Here is a 20,470-nt window from a genome sequence, read left to right as displayed (position 1 = left end):
TTGCACAAGCCCGTTGAAGTTCAGTCCGTCAATGAACGTTACATCGCGCTGCGCAAAGCAAGTAGGACGGAAGAACGGAGGTGCAGCGGGGTCGGGGCCCCAGACAATCGACGGCAAGTTGAAGTCGCCGGCAATGATGATTGAGTCGCTCGGGCTGAGCTGCTCGGTGAATGCGGTGATCCCGTCGGTGAGGCGCGCAATAATGGCCGAGCTGGCGCTCAGGTCTGGTGGGATGTAGATGGCACCCACATATAGAGATGAACAGCTGAGTTTGATGCGTACCCAGACAGCCTCGAGTGACGGGAAAGGAGAGCATGCTTGGGTTGCGACGAGCGATGAAGCACAGGCAATAAGTGCCCCGCCGCCACGGGAGCGAGTGCTGTTTGTGCTACTACGGTCGCAGCGGAAAACAACAAAAGCTTCGTCAAATAGTAGCGAGGATGGGATGGTATCATCGAGCCACGTCTCAGTGAGTATAACTACGTCATAGTCGGATGAGGAGACGGCCAAACGAAAAGTATCCAGTTTGGTCCGGAGACCACGCACATTCTGGTAGTAGAGGTGCATGTCTGAGCGTGTAAGTGCATCGTGTGGGCCCACATTAAGTACGAAATGGTTGGCTAGATCCGTGTGTATTTTGACTGCGAGTCAGCATCCTTTGTTGCCTGCTTAGCGGAGCAGTAGGCAGCGGTGGAGATCGTCTCGGTGTAGTGGTAGCTCTCATTTCTGGATGCACAGAAGCGCGCGGCGATGACGGAGTGAGGGAGCCAGAGTGTACAAGTGTGCGATTGTGATTAGAATCAGCGTTGCGCGTACTGTCGGTAAGAGTCCGGGCGGGAGCGTGAGCTGGCGTCAAGCATGCCGCGCGAGCGCGGGTTACATGCCAATTCACATAAGTTCACGATCGTAATGTCAATCCCATGAGAACTTTCTTTGCGTAATCTTTAATAAGTCTTTAGAAAACGATGCCGCGATGCAGCGAAATACAGTCTTTAGAAGTTATTGGCTCTTTGAGTCTAAGTTTTGATCATTCGTATTCGGTAGTGTCCTCTTGGTTGTAGTTTACATTCTGTACCTTTCTTTCTTTGTTTAGTTGGAAAGTGCTCTGATTAGAGTTGAGATTAACTAAGCTGGAACATTGTTTTCTACAGGGAAAGGCTTACTGCTTATAGCGTATAATCTTCAAATGTTGGCATCAGAAGCGGATCGTAGGGTAAGCAAACAATGAAGACTGTATCGTTTGTAAATCTAGAAAATGTAATCGAGTAAAAAATTAAATCTCATGTCAATTATGTTCATGAAAAAAAAAAACGGGGAAAATGATTCTCTTGAAAAGTTTTTGATGGATTCGCATGAAATTAGGCTTGGCAAATCAAGCTTTTGGCAATGAAAACTTTTCAATCAAAAAACATTAAGGAAGATTGTACTTTAATTTAAAGTTCCTTTAAGTTTTTTTTTTAAATGTGGGGTTTAATGTAAATTGAAATTTAATAAATTTTGAAATATAAAATTGAATGGTGAACGTATTGGATGTTTTTGGGACCTTTAACTTATGCGGCTGCTTAGAACGCTTAACCCGCCTCAGGTTAGCATGTGTCCTAATTTTGTCTATTGTTCTTATTAGTATAATGAAACATATTTTTTTCCTGGAAAAAATGCTCAGGAAAGTAAGATTGATTGCTCATGAAAACGCTTGATGCAATGTGTGAGCTATTTTCGAACTCTCGATTAATATTATTCAACCACCGGCCTTAATCTAGACACGTTCCTACTAAAAATCCTGGGCTTGATTTCTCAGAATTGTGTCGACATTATTAGTAGTTGATAATTTTAGGTTTAATGAGATACCATGACGATTTTTGATTCCTGCCCTGCCTGATGATAAAACTCACAAACATCACACCAAACGGAAGTACGAAGAAAAACTTCTTAAAAGCAACCTATGTTACCATTTCTATGTGTTTCAGAAAAAGTAGTGTTTTCAGAGTGGCTGTAAAAATGAAATGCTGGTCCAATTCCGTATCCCGGTTTTATTGGCGGCTTCGTCTACGCCATCCTTCCACCTCAATTTAGGCCTACCACGCCTCCTCTGTCCTTGGGGACAGCTTAAAAGGACTTTACGGGCTGGGTCGTCCGGTGCCATTCTCATGACATGACCAGCCCACCGGAGCCTGGCGAGTTTAATTCGCTGTACGACGGTGAGGTCTCCGTACAGCTCGTAGAGCTCGTCATTATATCGGCTCCTCCATTGTCTCTCCTCACATACGGGGCCAAAAATCCTCCTGAGCATCTTCCTCTCGAACACGGCTAAGAGGGTTTCGTCAGATTTGGACAGAGTCCATGTCTCGGAGGCGTATGTGAGCACTGGTACTATGTATGTTCGGTATAGTCCCAGCTTTGTCTGTCTCGACAGGTATCGTGAGTGGAAGAGATTTCTCAGACTGTAATATGACCGGTTGACTGCCAGCACCCTAGCGCGAATTTCATCTTCAATGTTGTTGTCGGTGCTGACATTTGACCCAATTTTGGACGACTTCAAAAGTGCGTTCACCTACTTGCACGTCACCCCGCGTAGGCTTTCGCCAATTGTTGGAAGGGCCGCTGATGGTGCCACCATCATCTTGGTTTTTCCCTTTGTGTACCTGCACTCCGAGGTTATTCGCCGCTTGCTCGATCCTTTGGTATGCTTCTGCTACAAAGGAGAGTCTTCTACCAATAATATCAATATTATCAGCGTATGCCAGGATCTGGATTGACTTATAGAAGATGGTCCCAGAAGTTTCCACCTCCGAGTCTCGGATGGCCCTCTCTAGCGCTAGGTTGAAGAGTATGCAGGCAAGCCCATCTCCTTGGCGAAGTCCCTTGGTGGTAGCAAAGGGACTTGAAAGTTTTCCATCCACCTTCATCTGACAAGTGACGTTGATCATGTTCATTCTTACCAGTCTGATTATTTCAGCCGGGAATCCAAATGAGCTCATGGTTTGCTGCTGCCATCTTCTCCAAGACTTGCCGCATGGTGAAGATCTGATCAGTGGTTGATCTCCCTCTTCGGAATCCCCTCTGATAGTTTCCTACTATCTCTTCAGCGTATGGGTCAAGTCGTTCTTGAAGAACGAGGGAGAATATTTTGTAGGTGGTCAACACCGTAATACCCCTGTAGTTACTCAACCAAACATTTTCGGCGATAGTGAACCAAAAATATAGCCTTTCGCTCTTACAAATGTTGTGTTCTCTTCTGGAGTTTTTCTCTTCTGGAGTGAGAAAATTTTTTCTCAGTTCACTGGCTATCACCGAAAGTGAACTGTATCTCGCTGGTGTTTTCGGGTTGGCTTCGCCAACGAATCACCCCCGAGAATATCAGCGAGAAAAAGCGTGGTGTCTCCTTGGGTAGGGCAGTCAAACTTATCTCCCTTTTTGAATATGGGGTAGATGATACCAAGATTCCAATCACAAGGCATCGATTCGCTATCCCATATCTCAGATATCAGTCGATGAATTTCGTTCTCTAAATTTGCGCCTCCAGTTTTGATCAGTTCGGCTATTATTCCGTCCGTGCCAGGCGTCTTATTGTTCTTGAGGCGACGGATAGCCTTTCGTTTTTCTTCAATGCTAGGTGGCTGAAGCATGACTTCATCTGCTGGTGGAGCCTCCAGCTGCTCGTTAAACTGATCATTTAGTGATTCATCGAAGTACTGAGCCCACCACGAGAGGACCTCTGGCTGGTTGCTGACCAGATCTCCATTCTTGCTGCGACAGCAGGTCACCTTCGGAGTAAAGGTGCTTCGGTGGCCTGCTATCGCTTGTTAAAAATGTCTTGTGGGTTTGTAACGCACTGTGGTTTCCTCGAGTTTTCGTATTTTAGTGTCCTCCCACAATTGCTTTTTTTGCTTGAAAACTCGTTTCTCTTCTCGTCTGAACCGGTGGTTTCTTCTGCGCATGCCCGTGTTCTTTGCTTCTGCTGCATTGCTCAGTATGCGCAGTTTTTGCGTTCATTTTCAAGTCTACACTCCTACAATCGTTGTTTTTAGAGCATCCCATCTCCCGCTCGTATCTGTTTCTCCTTGTTGCAGTAGTAAAGACTCATCTATGACTCCCTGGTAGGAGAGTTGGACTCGACTCTCCTTAAGGGAGTCCGTGTTGTATCGTGTCTGCGTGTTGTTTCTACCCACATTGGCTCGTGGGCAGGCGATCCTGCATCTTTCACCTTTTACCTTTTTTTTTTTAGATAGCAGGATGCAACTACTCGTTCAAAAGAGTCTATTTGATACCGGCACGCAGAAACGCGCCGGACAACATCGAGCTCCGCTACGATTATGCCAACATGTTCTCCAGTCTACCAATGGCACAAATAGGCGATTACGGCATAGTCTTTGTCGACGAAGTCGGATTCAACATGAGTATGCGCTGCACCCGAGGGAGATCACTGCAAGGTACGCGCGCCACCAAAGTAGTGCCTCACTTGAGATTAAGAAACATCTCGATAGCCTGCGCTATGAACCGTAATGGTATCGTTCATTACTCGATGAAAACAAGAGCCTTCAATCGAGAATTGTTTCTGGAATTCATCGAAGAGCTAAACGAAAAGCTGAGCAGCCACAACGTGAACCACAGTGTGATAATTATGGACATGAGCTGTTATTCCTTCCTCCGTACTCGCCATTCCTCAACCTGATTGAGAATTTGTTCAGTCAGTGGAAGCAAATTACTCGACGATCCAATCCACCGGAGTGGAGTAAATATGCACCAAACCCAATGTACAAATGTAAATAAGAATGTTTTTGAAAAGGCGCTCTTTATGAAAATAAATATTAAAGCTCTTTATGGAAATTAATATTTTCATTTACAATTTATAGAAAAAATTTCCCGAGACATTTTAAAGAACTTTCCAGCTAAACAAAAAATATTCGAAAATATTGATACGTAACGGAAAATTCAAATCACGAAGTGAAGCATCCACCTCTACAACCGACTCTTTGAACAAAAGCGCTCACAAAAGCCTCGGAAAAATGACTGCCGCTAAAAGGTGCGGCGAACGGTCTAATAGGTGCGGTCAACGCGCAAAGGGTGCTGCCATTATCTTAGAAGGGTCTGCCATCTTCGTTATGGTTTGAACGGAGTCGCTAAACGGCGCTCGCGCTGTCTTAATAGCTCCGGCGATCGTATTAATGTTTTGGACGGTGTCACTAAAGGCCTTGGCTATCGCGCTAAACTGTGGTAAAAGGTGTATCATTCAGCCAACCAAGTAATGATCAGAATCGGCGTTGGCCCCTCTATAAATTCTGACGTTTAACAGACTCGATTGATGGCGGTGATTTATCAACACGTGGACAATCTGGTTGGAAGTGGCTCCATCCGGGGACACCCACGTGATTTTGTGGATGTCCCGTCTCGCAAACTTGGTACTTCCGACGACCAGATTGCTCGCTGCTGCGAACTGGACCGATCTACTACCGTTTTCGTTTACTGTGCTCGTGTAGACTGTGGGTTCCGATGTACTGGCGGTACATCGACTCCCTACCTGGGGCAACTTTCATAGAGTTTCGCGAGGCGGCCGTAAAACAGGTCCTTGTCCTCTTCATCTTTGTCTTCGGTAGGGGCATGATCATTAATGAGGCTTATGTTATAAAATTTGCCTCGCATGCGCAGGTAGCATAGCCTATCGTTTATAGCCTTGAAATCAATGATTGCGGACTTCGCGCGTTGACCTACGGCGAAGCCCGTGCCGAGCATGTGGTGGCGGTCCACGATGGAGCGAAGCCGGGATAAAAATCAAAAATTCATTTTTGGATTTCAGAAAAAAGAGACATGTTTTCTTAAACTACAAGATGAAACTAAGAAATGACCCAAAAACTAGAGCCTCTGCTCTTCCAGGTTCTGAGAAACAGCCTCTCAAAGTCAAGATTTGTGAAAATATTGCGTGAAAAATTGAAAAAAATCCATCAACTTTGAAGGTCTGTAACTCCTATAATAATGGTCGGAATCGGATTCCAAGCACAGTTTTGGAAAGGTTTATTATCAAGCTTTAAAATTATTGACAGTTTAAGCTAATTGAAATTGAATGTCACAAAATATTAAGCATTGTTTCGCAAAACTCCCGGAAAATTTTTCAATTTTCTGTTTTTAACCTTATGCCATCGCTAAGGATTGCGAAAGATTGTAATATGATGCATACCCACTTATAGCCTAGAATGTTTTGTAACAATAAATGATAGTTTTTTTTGCGCATACGCGCGCATCTTTACGTTATTCTGTACTTTAGATGTGAAGCTTATAGTTTATCAGCTACTAGGCGCCTCCATCATGCCATATGCAGCATCATGTGTGGTAAGAAATATGAATTCTCATTCAATGCATTCAAATTTGAAATTCTCATTCAATGAAAAATGTGAAGCAGGGTAGTGATTGAACATCACATAAAAGGGGAAAGACAAGCCAAGTCACTGGCAAAGAATGAAACTTGGTTTGGTTTGCTTTGAATGTATCAGGTCGCTTTTACTTGTTCTACAGCTCACAAACCCATTTTTTTATACCCAAAATTCCTCGGAATAATGTACCCTACACTAAAATAATAAATAATAATAAATGTACCCTACACTAACACTTTGTTCTGTTTGTACCCTTACCTGTAAAAGCCGTGAATTTTGGGTAGATATACCTGTCACTCTTTTTCTACCCTAATGGTAAAACGCCGCTAATTGTGGGTGGATAACTCATAGAAGTGAACACAAATATTTGATAATATTTGCTTTTGAAAACAATATACCCTAACCATACAGTAACAGCTAAGGTAGATGTTAAAATTTTGACCTTCGAACGGCATACCATAGCGGTATGCATTTGAAAAGATACATATATAACATACGTTCGTTTATAAAAACATCATTCAAGCTTTACCTTGAACAGCATAAACACCAATTGTCAGAAAGCTCCTTGGAGAACGAACAACGTTTTTTTAGTTTTCAAGTAAATAATCTATCTGAGATTGATTTAATAATTTCACGATGGGTTCCTTTATAATCAATGATATCATAAACGTTTTGAAAAACAATGCTTCTTGCAAGGAAAACATTGGGTATGCTTTACAGTTCATTGAAAGTAAAGTAAGCATCAAACCGTGTGATAAATTGAAAGTGACTAATAAGTTGATGATACTGGAAAAAAGTTTCAAGGCTAGATTGAAGAAATGTGCTAGAAACTCGAAGAATTTTCAAAAGGATTCGAAAATCTGGTTGAACAAACCATTTGACATTAGTGCCTATACGGAAAACAAAAGTCGTGGACGGCCAAAAAAAGAGTTTAATGATCTCTGCGTGAGGAATAAACGTCGAAGTGTGGCCAAAGAGACAGATATCAACGGCAATCTCGAAAAGGAATTATACTCAGTGAGGTTGTTAGCTTTTAAAGAAAAGCAGTTAAGGCTGATGAGTATGATAGACATGTTTTTGAAAAATCCTTCAAGTGTTATGCCAATGACAACCAAAAGTGATGTTTTAGTATCTGCCGAAGAAGCGTTGGCATGTTTTATAGACAATAGTTTCTCAAAATCCCAGTATAATGATTTGCATAAAGTATCAAAAAAAGTTTTTCCGTCATATTACCAAATCAACAAACTTAAAAAAACCTGCGCACCAAGTGAAGATTTTATTTCTATTAGTGAAACAAAAGCTGAAGTTAATCTACAAGAGTTGGTTAATCACACTGCGTGTAGAATAATTGAAATACAAAAGGCAGAAATCTTGCGACACCTTTCATCTTCTTTGTGTGATTCACTAAGCGTCGTATTATTGTGCTCGTGGGGCATTGACGGATCTAGTGGACACAGCATTTACAATCAACCGCTTCATGGTTCCGGAGAAAATACTGCATCAGACAGTGATTTATTAGTATCGGCATTAACGCCTATCCGTCTTTCGTTCATCAGTGACGATTCAGATATCATCTGGATAAACTTGATGCCTCAAAGTGTTAGGTTTTGCAGGCCAATTGTGATCGAGTTTGCGAAAGAGTCAAAAGAAAAAGTTTTACAAACAGTAGACGAAATCAAAAGCCAAATAACCAGGTTAGTTCCTTATACAATTCAGCTAAATGAAACAAGTAATGTGACGGTAAACTATTCATTTTACATGAGTTTAATTGATGGAAAAATTTTGGCATATTTAACCGACACTCTATCTATGCAAACATGTTGTATATGTGGTGCAAAACCAACCGAAATGAACAGTGTAGAGCACTTAGAAAATGGATTTATTCCAACTCCTGAGAATTTATCTTATGGAATATCTCCACTGCACTGTTGGATCAGATTTTTCGAATGCTTGCTTCACATTTCGTACAGAATTGAATTTAAAAAATGGAAGGTTACTAAAAATTTTAAAAGCATGTACAATGATCGAAAAAAAATTGTATTGGAAAAGATGTACAAGGAATTTGGTGTAAAAGTAGATGAACCAAGGCAAATGGGTGGAAATAGTACGACGGGGAAATGTTTGTCGTCGGGCTTTTTCAAACATAGAAAAATTGAGCGATATTTTGCAAATAGAAACAGAACTCATAGAAAGGTTTCGAAATATTTTAATAGCCATCAACTGTTCACAGCCTTTAAATCCAAAAACTATTAGTCTATATTGCAAAGATACATACAAGTTTTACATACATCATTACAATTGGTACAAAATGCCTTCCACTGTCCATAAAGTTCTTGCGCATGTAGGTGAAATCATTGTAAATGCCCCAGCTCCATTGGGATCCTTAGGAGAGGAAGCAGCAGAAGGTAGAAATAAAATATACAGAAGGGATAGAAGAGAACACGCCCGTAAAATGTCACGAGAATTCAATATTAAAGACATTTTTATGAGAGCATTACAATCATCCGATCCATACATTTCAACAATATCTCTGGCTAAATCGTTGAAAAATAAAAAACAAATTCCATACCCAGACGCAGTAAAAACATTCTTCGTAGATTACAGCTCCTCAAATAGTAACAGTCCCTTGCCAATTCAAACCCAAGAAGATGATGGTACAAGTTCAGAATATTCAGATAGTAGCTCTTCGTTAGGAGACGTTATGTCCGCGTTAGATGCTTTGAATATCAATTATATTCCAGATGACAATATTTTGAATGGAAGTTTGTAGTAAATTTAGTTTGTTTTATATCAAACCTTAAAAAATCTTTAAGTTAGTATAAAAAAAAAAATTAAAAAATAATGCACCCATAGAAAATTCCAAAAATATGAGGTTTTTGCAGCGCCACCTGGCGGGATTGTCCCGAAACATCATAATTTCGTGTAATATAATAGTATTACACGATATTACAATGAAAAAATTGCAAAACATTTGATTCTGAATTTTATCCCGGCAATTTGCTCTTTTCGCTCCATAGTGCGGTCGTGGCAGCTTTAGTAGATATCGTAGCTGCTGCCACGCCTGTTCTGCACACCACTACCTAGCCAGCTTATCTCTTGTAGTGCGACGAGGTCCATGTTTAGCTTGGATAGTTCATCGTCCAATTGATTCAAGGCTCCGCGGACCTCCGGTTCTATACATTGTACGTACATTCCATGAGCACATTTTAATCGTTGTCCTGGGGCGTTGCATAGGTCCGTTATCGTCGAATCCGTTCCATATATATATTCGTAGTTCCGTAGTCGATGTTACCGGGGCCGAGTGACTGGCCCCGCGACCCAGTTGCAGCTTTTGTTGCGCCTGGTTGCCCCCCAGGCGTTCAAGTAGCCCGGCAAACCGGACTGGTCACCCCCCTTCTGCTTTAGCCATGCAACCCCATCCTCCCAAGGAGGTGGGATTGGACCCGTTTACCCAAGCTCGGATAAGCGGGGCTACATGTACACGGTCTGTATGGCTTGGAGATACCAGAATAGGAGTTGGGTAGGAGAGCCTATATAGCCTTCAGGAGGCGTCGGATCCTACCCCATAACACAGACTGAGAGGATTCCATGAAGTGGATGATTGTTTCTTTTCAAACGAAGTTGTTGGTAATCATTTCAATTATTATACAATATGATAATAAATTCATTAAAACTACAAATTATATCCCCAGAACAGCAATTAACACACTTTTTTAAAAGAAGAACCCTCAAATATACGAATTCATTCAGAATCCGCGGCTTAAACCTTAGAGGATTTCTTCCTATACAAACGGGAACGATGGGATTTGCGAAAAGAGTTCATTTCGTTCATATTCAAAATGGCAGGTAAAAAGAACATATTTAAGGGGAGTTGAGTGACATTTTTGGCCGCCTTTTTTCACTTGAGTAACCTTTGACAACTCGATTCGAACGAATATTTTGCCGTGCTCTACGTGATATACAACATCCAGCTAATGTAGACAACATGGATGAATAGGTCTCTCTATTCATAGAAGGTGCATAACTCCTTGATAGGAATTTATTGATTGGGTCATTGAGCCACTAATTCACCGGGAACTTCACAGTTCCTTTGCTCGTTGGGGAGCAAAGACAACAAAATTAAAACGTGTCTAACGAACATGAACTAAAGTCAATGAACATTTTGAAAAAATATCAAACAAACTACAGGGAAAGAAATAAAAGTTACAAACTAAACAAAACTCCCAACTATTTCGCACTTTCTTTAGTACAATGATATTGTTTATGGGTAACCAAAACACCTTTTGTTCAGCGATTTAAATGTTTATTTAACTTGCATGTTTTTAAACTCATCAACGCATTTACATTTCCATTTACATTGTTTACATTTACATAGTTAAATTACAAAGTTATTACATTTTACAAAATAATCGAACAATACAATAATCAATCTAACTACATCTGGCTACAAGAAAATAAAATAATTAATCCTGCCAAAAACTGATCCATCCTTCTTTGATTTTTTTTCCTTTGGGGCGTCGATTTCGGTATTCTTTTTTTCCTCCAGGTCATCTTCATCTTCGGAAAACATTTCCCCCTCTTCTTCTTCAATGTCCCCTAGCGAAGGTTTCCAGCCCTGGAAATGAAAGAAAACATGTTAATGTATAGTTTTACTACACATAAGATTTTATTTTTCTCTTACTCACCAATACTTCTTCTTTTTTTGTCAGCCTCAGGTAGCAGACGCCGTAATCATCGTCTGCTACTTCTTCGTTTCCTTCATCCTCGTTTGCTTCATCCTCGTCGGCTACTTCCTCGTCTACTACTTCCTAGTATGCTTCATCCTCGTTTGCTGCATCCTTCATTGCTACTTCCTCGTTCGCCACTTCCTCGTCTGCTTTATCTTCGTCTACTTCATCCTCGTGTGCTACTTCCTCATATGCTTCATCATCATCTGCTGCATCCTTGGCTGCTATTTCCTCGTCTGCTTCAACCTCGTTTGCTACTTCCTCGTCTGCTTCATCTTCGTCTGCTTCAACCTCGTCTGGTACTTTTTCATCTGCTGCATCCTCGTCTGTCACATCCTCCTTAATCCGGGGGTTGTTAAGTGGATCCAAATCTTTATTTTCTTCTATGAAGCTGCAAATCACTAATTCATCCTCATTCGGCTCGAGCTTGACCCTGAAACAACAAAAGAAATCCATAATACCCATATCGCAAATTTTGAGCATCCGTACTCAATCGTTACAAATGCTCAAATAACAACATATGTATGCTGCGATTGATTTATAGGCTGTTTCGAGGGCAGCAAATTGCATTTCATAGTCTACTAGATGCATTCGGCTTGATTTAAATTTTTGGCAATTTCTATTTAGATCTCAGTTGACTGAGCTTTTACATTTTCGCAATTTCTATATAGATCTCAGTGCACACTGAGCTCTCAGTTAGCACCAGCCTTCAACATGGTAAAACATCGAATGTGTATATTTACTCCGTGTAAGATTTTATATTTTATCTTACTTACCAAAAGGTATTATATTTTTCTTGCCCTGTGGCTATTGAATTTTGTGCTTTTGACTCAGTTTGTTAGTGAAATGTTGCCGGTATGTAAATATCAATCAAGAACAGAACTAACGAAGACTTCGTTGAGAAAATACTAAAAGCTGTCAACAACAATACAAAATGAGTCGAGCCCAGAAGCAGCAGTGAAAACATTGGAATGATTTTGTGCTGAGTGACCGAAACACGATGGAGGACACTTCAAGAATTTGACATGATTGGTGAAAAAAAAACATTGGGCTCGAAAAATTCCGATGAATTTAATGCAATACCTTACTCCAGTTTTAGTTTTGAATTTTTGCCCAAATACCGTCAAGTACTTTTCGAATTGTACTTTTCTTGCGATACATCCGATTGCACTCCGTTGAAATTGACGTGGGTGACGGTGCAAGTAGGAACCCAACGAACCTTTGATAATTTATTCAGCTAGGTCCGGCTTTGTGTTTACAGACCGCTTGCATCCGTGCAGTGATGTGTCTGTTGTTAATAAGTTTTACTGTTTACAGTTACTTTGAAAGATTTTATTTTCATTAGTTCTCCGTAGTTTTCGTGTGTAGAAAGTAGAGTATGATCATCATCGGCAAGACCGCCAATATCCTTGATGTTTCAACTAGTTCAACCCGAGACAATCGGCAAACTCCTTGCTGGTGCTTCCAAGGTATACATGTAGAGCACGGACCACGGTCGAAAAAAATCCGTTCGACGGTCGGTGGAAAATGAACTCTGTGCGTTTATACCTTATATGTTCAAAGGTTCCTTTGAAACCTTCAGCTTCGTTTATACGTAAGGCGCTCAAGTGTTTCCATGAAGTAATGTTATTATTTGGCGCTACAGCCGCTGAGCGGTCTTGGCCTGACGAAGCTCCATCTGAAACCGCTCACGGTCGCTCGCCACGCTGGTCCAATTCCGTATCCCGGTTTTATTGGCGGCTTCGTCTACGCCATCCTTCCACCTCAATTTAGGCCTACCACGCCTCCTCTGTCCTTGGGGACAGCCTAAAAGGACTTTACGGGCTGGGTCGTCCGGTGCCATTCTCTTGACATGACCAGCCCACCGGAGCCTGGCGAGTCTAATTCGCTGTAAGACGGTGAGGTCTCCGTACAGCTCGTAGAGCTCGTCGTTATTACGGCTCCTCCATTGTCCCTCATCACATACGGGGCCAAAAATCCTCCTGAGCATTGTCCTCTCGAACACGGCTAAGAGGATTTCGTTAGATTTGGACAGAGTCCATGTCTCGGAGGCGTATGTGAGCGCTGGTACTATGTATGTCCGGTATAGTCCCAGCTTCGACTGTCTTGACAGGTATCGTGAGTGGAAGAGACGATATTACCTATGTAAATTATACTTGCACGAGCTAGCGTTTTTTTCCAAACTTGGAAAAATTGAAGATAAATCGGAAACAAAATCATATGAAAACAAATACAATTGATGCCAACATCTAATATTTATGATTCTTGTAGCCCGATGTGAGTGGTGGAGAGCGGAGATAGATATTTGGCTTTGTTTGGCACCGAAAGAAAAACAAAAATCTTTCCATGCTATTCTTAGTTCCTTACGCTAGTACTAGTTTGTTTGAAGATTGATGTAATAGCAATTTTTAGACTTGGATAGTCGTCAGGGCCAACATTCAGTTTCCAGCTAATGATTTTTTACACTTTTTTAAAGGATCGCAAAACAATACCTTACAGCCTTTGTTGCGGCTAGAATGAGACCACAACACCGTCGCTGTCAGATGCACCAGGAGTCAATGTGACAGCGGCCGCGGCCCATGCAGCAGCGATGCGGGGCTTAGACCACGAAGGGGATAAAAGGGCTGCGCGAGCCACCATTAGGCCTCTTCGCGATACGTTAGCGTGATTAACAAGTTGAGAAATAAACACTAATTTGTGGTTCTTTACCGAAAAGCTCCGACAAATTTAATTCTTTCAATATCATCGCTAACAGCCTTATTACCATTCGTACTGTTTATTTTATAAAAAAAATATTTAGTTTATGCTTAGGAAAAGCAATAATTGTGAAAGAGAAAAATACCAACCCTCTTGAATGTCATAATAGAGCAAAGTCGTCGATTCTTCCTCCTTTGTAAAAATTTGTTTAAAACACTTATTCCAACTCTCCCTTAGACTGAGTATGACAATTTAATGTCTTACATTTTTTTTAAAAATTCCCATTATGGTAGTAGAAATGCAGCGGAAAGTTTGTTTCTCACACGTTCAATATTCTTCCAGCAAAAACCCAATAAAAAACCTGGACGTCACAGAAGGGTGCTGACAACGGAAACCGGAAACGGAGAACGCTATCTATTTTAAGATACAAATTGTAGCAAATTAATCTCGCAGACACCAACAATAATCACTTGCAACGGACGAAGATGTGTCTGGAGTTTCCTTTTTTATGCGATGAGACCATCAGTATGAAAGTTACCAAGCCGACGTGATAGAAATGGATAGACATTTTTTTAAAGAAAAATAACTAATCCTCATGACCAACATCAAAATCATCGCTCGCAAGGGCAAGGTGTCCATTGCACATGCAGATTGGAAAAATTTAAACAACCACCTCCATTCTGGAAATGTATTGCATGGCTGGTTGACAAATCCATTGCAGGCTCAACAATTTTGTATCACACAAGAATTTTACGATGAATCATGTCAGCTTATCGGGAACACAAGATGTCGTGCGCTTCGGTTAAAATTGGGAAGTGGGATTTCATCATCATCACGAAGATACTACACCGAATCTATGTAAAGCATTTTAAGCATTTTGTAAGCTTGTTTCAATTTCAAATCTTCTATTTAAGATTCATTTCTCAAAGTAAGTCAGTTTGCTTAACTTTGAGAAATGTATCTTAAATAGGAGATTCTTAACTTATTCCTTATTCCTAAGTTCCATTTTGTTTCAGTTTTAGTTTAGGTATGTGCAGTTGGTTAGTTACTGGAAGTTATTAAATCGGACATCAATGTACAAATTGTTTACGAATATAACATAGTGCCTTTTGAGTTGGGTTTATAATTTACATCTGTATTTCGTATGCAAACCTCGTTCGAGTCACGAGCGTCTCCAGCAAACGTATCGTTTGCGATCCCTTTGTTTTAGCCGACATTCCGGATTAACGTTCATCTAGGATTTTTTCTTTCCTCCCGGACTTTATTATCTTCCAAGCATAGTAGTAGTAGTAGTAGTAGTAGTAGTAGTAGTAGTAGTAGTAGTAGAGGATATTTATTATTCATATATATTCAATAACCTCAACCTTAACACAATATTACAGGAGTTGTTTTGTACATACAAGACATTATGGATATTCATTGTTGAGTTGTGGAAATATAACCTTTGGGAAATAGTTTTAAAAACACTGGCATTATCCTTACCGGAAACGGGAAGCCATCGAAGAAGGATGTTGTTAGTTGCATAAATATTTGACGATTCCCGTTTCGATCATCGGTGAATTTTAAATGGATGCGTAAGACGCGCTTCTTCGTATCACGCACGTAACCGACGATGCATCGTATGTCAGTGCCAGGATACCTGCCCTAAGAAAAAATAAAAGGAATACCGGGAAAGTGTTCCGGTGGTGCTTTAACTTTAGCGACGATAAGTGCCTTTTCCAGGAGCGTCTTCGTGATGGGCATGTAAAACGAAGGCATTCCTGTTTCATTCTCCAGAAGAAATATGCTGCGAAATTATGTGCTAAGAGCAGTCTGCAATATGACGATGCATGTAACCCAAATCCGATTGTTTTTTCTTGGATGTGAAAAAGCATTTGCATTTCATAGTCTACTAGATGCATTCGGCTTGATTTAAATTTTTGGCAATTTCTATTTAGATCTCAGTTGACTGAGCTTTTACATTTTCGCAATTTCTATATAGATCTCAGTGCACACTGAGCTCTCAGTTAGCACCAGCCTTCAACATGGTAAAACATCGAATGTGTATATTTACTCCGTGTAAGATTTTATATTTTATCTTACTTACCAAAAGGTATTATATTTTTCTTGCCCTGTGGCTATTGAATTTTGTGCTTTTGACTCAGTTTGTTAGTGAAATGTTGCCGGTATGTAAATATCAATCAAGAACAGAACTAACGAAGACTTCGTTGAGAAAATACTAAAAGCTGTCAACAACAATACAAAATGAGTCGAGCCCAGAAGCAGCAGTGAAAACATTGGAATGATTTTGTGCTGAGTGACCGAAACACGATGGAGGACACTTCAAGAATTTGACATAATTGGTGAAAAAAAAACATTGGGCTCGAAAAATTCCGATGAATTTAATGCAATACCTTACTCCAGTTTTAGTTTTGAATTTTTGCCCAAATACCGTCAAGTACTTTTCGAATTGTACTTTTCTTGCGATACATCCGATTGCACTCCGTTGAAATTGACGTGGGTGACGGTGCAAGTAGGAACCCAACGAACCTTTGATAATTTATTCAGCTAGGTCCGGCTTTGTGTTTACAGACCGCTTGCATCCGTGCAGTGATGTGTCTGTTGTTAATAAGTTTTACTGTTTACAGTTACTTTGAAAGATTTTATTTTCATTAGTTCTCCGTAGTTTTCGTGTGTAGAAAGTAGAGTATGATCATCATCGGCAAGACCGCCAATATCCTTGATGTTTCAACTAGTTCAACCCGAGACAATCGGCAAACTCCTTGCTGGTGCTTCCAAGGTATACATGTAGAGCACGGACCACGGTCGAAAAAAATCCGTTCGACGGTCGGTGGAAAATGAACTCTGTGCGTTTATACCTTATATGTTCAAAGGTTCCTTTGAAACCTTCAGCTTCGTTTATACGTAAGGCGCTCAAGTGTTTCCATGAAGTAATGTTATTATTTGGCGCTACAGCCGCTGAGCGGTCTTGGCCTGACGAAGCTCCATCTGAAACCGCTCACGGTCGCTCGCCACGCTGGTCCAATTCCGTATCCCGGTTTTATTGGCGGCTTCGTCTACGCCATCCTTCCACCTCAATTTAGGCCTACCACGCCTCCTCTGTCCTTGGGGACAGCCTAAAAGGACTTTACGGGCTGGGTCGTCCGGTGCCATTCTCTTGACATGACCAGCCCACCGGAGCCTGGCGAGTCTAATTCGCTGTAAGACGGTGAGGTCTCCGTACAGCTCGTAGAGCTCGTCGTTATTACGGCTCCTCCATTGTCCCTCATCACATACGGGGCCAAAAATCCTCCTGAGCATTGTCCTCTCGAACACGGCTAAGAGGATTTCGTTAGATTTGGACAGAGTCCATGTCTCGGAGGCGTATGTGAGCGCTGGTACTATGTATGTCCGGTATAGTCCCAGCTTCGACTGTCTTGACAGGTATCGTGAGTGGAAGAGACGATATTACCTATGTAAATTATACTTGCACGAGCTAGCGTTTTTTTCCAAACTTGGAAAAATTGAAGATAAATCGGAAACAAAATCATATGAAAACAAATACAATTGATGCCAACATCTAATATTTATGATTCTTGTAGCCCGATGTGAGTGGTGGAGAGCGGAGATAGATATTTGGCTTTGTTTGGCACCGAAAGAAAAACAAAAATCTTTCCATGCTATTCTTAGTTCCTTACGCTAGTACTAGTTTGTTTGAAGATTGATGTAATAGCAATTTTTAGACTTGGATAGTCGTCAGGGCCAACATTCAGTTTCCAGCTAATGATTTTTTACACTTTTTTAAAGGATCGCAAAACAATACCTTACGGCCTTTGTTGCGGCTAGAATGAGACCACAACACCGTCGCTGTCAGATGCACCAGGAGTCAATGTGACAGCGGCCGCGGCCCATGCAGCAGCGATGCGGGGCTTAGACCACGAAGGGGATAAAAGGGCTGCGCGAGCCACCATTAGGCCTCTTCGCGATACGTTAGCGTGATTAACAAGTTGAGAAATAAACACTAATTTGTGGTTCTTTACCGAAAAGCTCCGACAAATTTAATTCTTTCAATATCATCGCTAACAGCCTTATTACCATTCGTACTGTTTATTTTATAAAAAAAATATTTAGTTTATGCTTAGGAAAAGCAATAATTGTGAAAGAGAAAAATACCAACCCTCTTGAATGTCATAATAGAGCAAAGTCGTCGATTCTTCCTCCTTTGTAAAAATTTGTTTAAAACACTTATTCCAACTCTCCCTTAGACTGAGTATGACAATTTAATGTCTTACATTTTTTTAAAAATTCCCATTATGGTAGTAGAAATGCAGCGGAAAGTTTGTTTCTCACACGTTCAATATTCTTCCAGCAAAAACCCAATAAAAAACCTGGACGTCACAGAAGGGTGCTGACAACGGAAACCGGAAACGGAGAACGCTATCTATTTTAAGATACAAATTGTAGCAAATTAATCTCGCAGACACCAACAATAATCACTTGCAACGGACGAAGATGTGTCTGGAGTTTCCTTTTTTATGCGATGAGACCATCAGTATGAAAGTTACCAAGCCGACGTGATAGAAATGGATAGACATTTTTTTAAAGAAAAATAACTAATCCTCATGACCAACATCAAAATCATCGCTCGCAAGGGCAAGGTGTCCATTGCACATGCAGGTTGGAAAAATTTAAACAACCACCTCCATTCTGGAAATGTATTGCATGGCTGGTTGACAAATCCATTGCAGGCTCAACAATTTTGTATCACACAAGAATTTTACGATGAATCATGTCAGCTTATCGGGAACACAAGATGTCGTGCGCTTCGGTTAAAATTGGGAAGTGGGATTTCATCATCACCACGAAGATACTACACCGAATCTATGTAAAGCATTTTAAGCATTTTGTAAGCTTGTTTCAATTTCAAATCTTCTATTTAAGATTCATTTCTCAAAGTAAGTCAGTTTGCTTAACTTTGAGAAATGTATCTTAAATAGGAGATTCTTAACTTATTCCTTATTCCTAAGTTCCATTTTGTTTCAGTTTTAGTTTTTAGTCGTCGATTCTTCCTCCTTTGTAAAAATTTGTTTAAAACACTTATTCCAACTCTCCCTTAGACTGAGTATGACAATTTAATGTCTTACATTTTTTTTTAAAATTCCCATTATGGTAGTAGAAATGCAGCGGAAAGTTTGTTTCTCACACGTTCAATATTCTTCCAGCAAAAACCCAATAAAAAACCTGGACGTCACAGAAGGGTGCTGACAACGGAAACCGGAAACGGAGAACGCTATCTATTTTAAGATACAAATTGTAGCAAATTAATCTCGCAGACACCAACAATAATCACTTGCAACGGACGAAGATGTGTCTGGAGTTTCCTTTTTTATGCGATGAGACCATCAGTATGAAAGTTACCAAGCCGACGTGATAGAAATGGATAGACATTTTTTTAAAGAAAAATAACTAATCCTCATGACCAACATCAAAATCATCGCTCGCAAGGGCAAGGTGTCCATTGCACATGCAGATTGGAAAAATTTAAACAACCACCTCCATTCTGGAAATGTATTGCATGGCTGGTTGACAAATCCATTGCAGGCTCAACAATTTTGTATCACACAAGAATTTTACGATGAATCATGTCAGCTTATCGGGAACACAAGATGTCGTGCGCTTCGGTTAAAATTGGGAAGTGGGATTTCATCATCATCACGAAGATACTACACCGAATCTATGTAAAGCATTTTAAGCATTTTGTAAGCTTGTTTCAATTTCAAATCTTCTATTTAAGATTCATTTCTCAAAGTAAGTCAGTTTGCTTAACTTTGAGAAATGTATCTTAAATAGGAGATTCTTAACTTATTCCTTATTCCTAAGTTCCATTTTGTTTCAGTTTTAGTTTAGGTATGTGCAGTTGGTTAGTTACTGGAAGTTATTAAATCGGACATCAATGTACAAATTGTTTACGAATATAACATAGTGCCTTTTGAGTTGGGTTTATAATTTACATCTGTATTTCGTATGCAAACCTCGTTCGAGTCACGAGCGTCTCCAGCAAACGTATCGTTTGCGATCCCTTTGTTTTAGCCGACATTCCGGATTAACGTTCATCTAGGATTTTTTCTTTCCTCCCGGACTTTATTATCTTCCAAGCATAGTAGTAGTAGTAGTAGTAGTAGTAGTAGTAGTAGTAGTAGTAGTAGTAGAGGATATTTATTATTCATATATATTCAATAACCTCAACCTTAACACAATATTACAGGAGTTGTTTTGTACATACAAGACATTATGGATATTCATTGTTGAGTTGTGGAAATATAACCTTTGGGAAATAGTTTTAAAAACACTGGCATTATCCTTACCGGAAACGGGAAGCCATCGAAGAAGGATGTTGTTAGTTGCATAAATATTTGACGATTCCCGTTTCGATCATCGGTGAATTTTAAATGGATGCGTAAGACGCGCTTCTTCGTATCACGCACGTAACCGACGATGCATCGTATGTCAGTGCCAGGATACCTGCCCTTAGAAAAAATAAAAGGAATACCGGGAAAGTGTTCCGGTGGTGCTTTAACTTTAGCGACGATAAGTGCCTTTTCCAGGAGCGTCTTCGTGATGGGCATGTAAAACGAAGGCATTCCTGTTTCATTCTCCAGAAGAAATATGCTGCGAAATTATGTGCTAAGAGCAGTCTGCAAT

This window comes from Anopheles coustani, chromosome 2 (assembly GCF_943734705.1).
Source record: "Anopheles coustani chromosome 2, idAnoCousDA_361_x.2, whole genome shotgun sequence".
Lineage (NCBI taxonomy): Eukaryota > Metazoa > Arthropoda > Insecta > Diptera > Culicidae > Anopheles > Anopheles coustani.
This window is presented reverse-complemented; position numbering follows the sequence as displayed.